Source organism: Salmo salar, chromosome ssa06, assembly GCF_905237065.1.
Source record: "Salmo salar chromosome ssa06, Ssal_v3.1, whole genome shotgun sequence".
NCBI lineage: Eukaryota > Metazoa > Chordata > Actinopteri > Salmoniformes > Salmonidae > Salmo > Salmo salar.
Genome location: NC_059447.1, coordinates 21,677,501 through 21,682,972, shown reverse-complemented (window position 1 = coordinate 21,682,972; position 5,472 = coordinate 21,677,501).

The window sequence follows — 5,472 nt, the reverse complement described above, 5'->3', positions numbered from 1 at the left end:
GACTCAGACTCAACTTATAGACTAGACTCTGTTATAGACTCAGACTCAACTTATAGACTAGACTCTGTTTACTATTGGCTTGTCAGTCATCAGCTAGGCAAGACTGCAAAGACCTTTGAATCCAAATGGATAAACACGCAAATCAGACTACCATTTTTTGTCACAATTGTTGAAATATGGTCATTTTGTCCATGTTTTACTATAGATAAGAATATACCACGGACAATGGACCCACATTAAATATAAGCATCATTTTCAAAAACATATTTACATGTGAGAGTTTTTTTTATTGCTTCTCTCTGACGTGGCCTACCGTTCAACCCATTCAGGTCTGTCTACAGATGTCTCGCGTGTGGCTCTCTCCTGCCTAGTAACAGTATCCTAGGACCTAGCCCAATGTCCTGTCGTCTCTATGGTAACAGAGAAACCCCCTTCTTGCCCTCCATATCCAGCCACTCACACCTCTGTCTATCCACAGATCATAGAGGGTGTGCATGGTGGTGTTGCTCTCACCAGAGTTGCTGACCCCTGCCTGCTCCCCCTCTCCCTTCTCTGAGTTGGTTCATCCCGTTATTTAACCTCTCCTTCATTGGGCTAATCTGATAAATTAGCAAACGAGATGTAAATACTACAACTAGACTTGATTAGTGAAACATCTGTTCACCTTATGTGTGTGTGTGTGTGTGTGTGTGTGTGTGTGTGTGTGTGTGTGTGTGTGTGTGTGTGTGTGTGTGTGTGTGTGTGTGTGTGTGTGTGTGTGTGTGTGTGTGTGTGTGTGTGTGTGTGTGTGTGTGTGTGTGTGTGTGTGTGTGTGTGTGTCTCTGTGTCTGTGTGTCTGTATGTTACCACGTGTAACTAACTCTGTGTTGTATGTGCCGAACTGCTTTGCTTTATCTTGGCCAGGTCACAGTTGTAAATGAGAACTTGTTCTCAACTGGCCTACCTGGTTAAATAAAGGGTGAAAATATATATATATATATTTAAATATGTGTGTGTTGTGTGTGTGTGTGTGTGTGTGTGTGTGTGTGTGTGTGTGTGTGTGTGTGTGTGTGTGTGTGTGTGTGTGTGTGTGTGTGTGTGTGTGTGTGTGTGTGTGTGTGTGTGTGTGTGTGTGTGTGTCTCTGTGTCTGTGTGTCTGTATGTTACCACGTGTAACTAACTCTGTGTTGTATGTGCCGAACTGCTTTGCTTTATCTTGGCCAGGTCACAGTTGTAAATGAGAACTTGTTCTCAACTGGCCTACCTGGTTAAATAAAGGGTGAAATATATATATATATTTAAATGTGTGTGTGTGTGTGTGTGTGTGTGTGTGTGTGTGTGTGTGTGTGTGTGTGTGTGTGTGTGTGTGTGTGTGTGTGTGTGTGTGTGTGTGTGTGTGTGTGTGTGTGTGGATCAGAATCCCCACAAGAATAGTAAACAAACAAAAAATTGACCAACTGGGGACATTTTGTTAGTCCCCATGAGGTCAAATGCTATTTCTAGGGGGTTTAGTGTTAGGGTTAGAATGACATTAAATGTTAGGGTTAGGAGCTAGGGTTAGATTTAGGATTAGGGTTACACATTATCCTATCCCCAACAAGATACGTCTGTTTTGATCAATGAGGATGTGAGTGAAACGTGACTTTGGCTACAGAGCTGACATCAGCTGGGATGGACTGGGTTTACATCTACCACTTTAGTAGATGCCTTTTAAAACACTCCATCTTTATTTCTCTGTTACTACACACACGCAGGCATGCACATATGAACACACACACACTACCCCCCCCCCCACCCAACACACACACACAGACACACACATACAAACACTCTCTTTCTCTCTCTCACACACACACACAAATAATATCCGCTGAGTTATGATAATATACAGCCTTGTTCCCACCCCTGACATTTAGTACTGTGTAGGGGAGTGTATTGGTGGGCTGGGTGGTGAGAGGGGCTTATAAGCAGACTGACAGCAACAATAACACCATGGAAATGCAGACTAGGTCCCACGGGCCAAAAGTAGTGCACTATATAGGGAATAGAGTGCTATTTGGGACGCAGTCCATGGAAATGCAGTGATTGACGATTCAGTCTTCCCATTTAATCTGCTTTCCTTTCAACAGAAAATGATAGGCGGGATTTAATATCCCCACTATATTTGAATGTGATGACGGATGGGTCCTGGTCAGCTCATATTGCATATCTCTAATATCACATATGCACATCTTGTGGGAATATTCAGGAAATATTCAGGGAATTTTGTGGGATATAGTGGGAATATTGGCTAAGGATATTCTCACAGCGGCCTATCTGACCCCAGTGATACAAAATATGGATAACTTACTGTCCATATGATTCATAACATGTTTGACATCTAAGAAAACTGAATTAGGTTTTATTTGAAAAATATTATAATGAATTGGGATCGTCAGACAGCCTTCTGCTTCTCGGAAAAAATGTACACCTTTTAAAAAGAGATATATTCCACGTGTGCTTGCAACACCAGGGTAATGGGTTTGATTCCCACGGGGGACCAGTATGAATCAAAAGTATGAACATGTATTTAGTCACTACTGTAAGTGGCTCTGGATCAGAGCGTCTGCTAAATGACTCAAATGTAAGAAATGTAAAGGGCCAATACGACAGCTCCAAGGTGAAATGTAGTATACAATGTATACAACAACACATTCAAGAAAACAAATAGAAATTGTTAATAGAAAATAGACAAAATATTGGGGCCTCCTGAGCGGCGCAGCGGTCTAAGGCATGCTAGAGGTGTCACTACAGACCCGGGTTACTGGGCTGTATCACAAATGGCTGTGATCGGGAGTCCCATAGGGCGGTGCACATTTGGCTCAGCGTCATCCGAGTTATGGGAGGGTTTGGCCGGGGGGCCTTTACTTGGCAAATCATGCTCTAGCGACTCCTTGTGGCAGGTCGGGTGCCTGCAGGCTGACCGCGGTCATCAGGTGAATGGAATGGGGTTTCCTCCGACACATTGGTGCGGCTGGCTCCCGGGTTAAGTGGGCGGGTGTTAAGAAGCGTGGTTTGGCGGGTCATGTTTCGGAGGACGCATTGACTCGACCTTCGCCTCCCGAGCACGTTGGGGAGTTGCAGCGATGAGACAATATTGAAATTAGGGAGAAAAAGGGGTAAGATATAAACAAATGATTAAAGTGAAGTAGGTAAAAATTATTAATATTTCTTGTGACACAAGGACCAGGCTACTACAGTGTTTTTGTGGCTCATGCAACGGTCGCAGACGGAGACAAAATCACTGTCTGTTGTCAAGGTCAGACAGAGGCACGTCCTTTCGCATCAAGAGCGCTGGAGAAAAATTTAACTCAAAATCAATCGCCCTTGAACCCCTTTGTGTGTGTGTGTGTGTGTGTGTGTGTGTGTGTGTGTGTGTGTGTGTGTGTGTGTGTGTGTGTGTGTGTGTGTGTGTGTGTGTGTGTGTGTGTGTGTGTGTGTGTGTGTGTGTGTGTGTGTGTGTGTGTGTGCATCTTCCTGTGAGTAGCGGGCTGCCGCTATAATTACCCAGCTCAAAATATATTCAGCGGAGGAGGAGGAGGGGGAGACAGACTACGTTTCCGCACTGAATGAAAATATCTCTGTTGCACAACAACAGTACCGCTGCGCAATGACCGAGATATGCTCGTGCAGGTCTGTGCTGTGCAGCCGCAACGAGCTGTGTTGCTCTTGCATGGCAGGGGGAATAAAGACAGGATGAGTGAAAGAGAGAGAGAGATAGAGAGAGAGAGAGAGAGAGAGAGAGAGAGAGAGAGAGAGAGAGAGAGAGAGAGAGAAAGAAAAGAAGAGAGGGAGATATGGACAGAGAGAGAGAGGGAGCGAAAGGGAGAGAGAGAGGGAGAGAGAGAGAAACAGAGAGAGAAACAGAGAGAGTGAGAGAGAGAACGGGAGAAACAGAGAGAGAAACAGAGAGAGAGGGAGAGAGAGAGGGAGAGAGAGAGAGAAACAGAGAGAGAGAGCGAGAGCGAGAGAGACAGAGAGACAGAGAAACAGAGAGAGAGAAACAGAGAGAGAAACAGAGAGAATGAGAGAGAAACAGAGAAACAGAGAACGAGAGAGAAACAGAAAGAGAAACAGAAAGAACAAGAGAGAAACAGAGAGAAACAGAGAGAGAAACAGAAAGAGAAACAGTAACAGAAACAGAAACAGAAACAGAAACAGAAACAGAGAGAGAAACACAGAGAGAAACACAGAGAGAAACAGAGAGAGAAACAGAGAGAGAAACAGAGAGAGAAACAGAGAGTAACAGAAACAGAAACAGAAAGAGAAACAGAGAGAGAAACAGAGAGAGAAACAGAAACAGAAAGAGAAACACAGAGAGAAACAGAGAGAGTAACAGAAACAGAAACAGAGAGAGAAACAGAGAGAGAAACAGAGAGATTAACAGAAACAGAAACAGAGAGAGAAACAGAAACAGAGAGAAACAGAGAGAAACAGAGAGAAACAGAAAGAGAAACAGAAACAGAGAGAGAAACAGAGAGAGAAACAGAGAGAGTAACAGAGAGAGTAACAGAAACAGAAACAGAGAGAGAAACAGAGAGAAACAGAAAGAAACAGAAAGAGAAACAGAAACAGAGAGAGAAACAGAGAGAGAAACAGAGAGAGTAACAGAGAGAAACAGAGAGAGAAACAGAGAGAGTAACAGAGAGAGAAACAGAAACAGAGAGAAACAGAGAGAAACAGAAAGAAACAGAAAGAGAAACAGAAACAGAGAGAGAAACAGAGAGAGAAACAGAAACAGAGAGAAACAGAGAGAAACAGAGAGAGAAACAGAGAGAGAAACAGAAACAGAAACAGAGAGAGAAACAGAGAGAGAAACAGAGAGTAACAGAAACAGAAACAGAGAGAGAAACAGAGAGAGAAACAGAGAGAAACAGAGAGAGAAACAGAGAGAGTAACAGAGAGAGAAACAGAAACAGAGAGAAACAGAGAGAAACAGAAAGAAACAGAGAGAGAAACAGAAACAGAGAGAAACAGAGAGAAACAGAGAGAAACAGAGAGAGAAACAGAGAGAGAAACAGAAACAGAGAGAAACAGAGAGAAACAGAAAGAGAAACAGAAACAGAGAGAGAAACAGAGAGAGAAACAGAGAGAGTAACAGAGAGAGTAACAGAAACAGAAACAGAGAGAGAAACAGAGAGAGAAACAGAGAGAAACAGAAAGAAACAGAAAGAGAAACAGAAACAGAGAGAGAAACAGAGAGAGAAACAGAGAGAGTAACAGAGAGAGTAACAGAAACAGAAACAGAGAGAGAAACAGAGAGAGAAACAGAGAGAGTAACAGAGAGAGAAACAGAAACAGAGAGAAACAGAGAGAAACAGAAAGAAACAGAGAGAGAAACAGAAACAGAGAGAAACAGAGAGAGAAACAGAAACAGAGAGAAACAGAGAGAGAAACAGAAACAGAGAGAAACAGAGAGTAACAGAAAGAAACAGAAAGAGAAACAGAAACAGA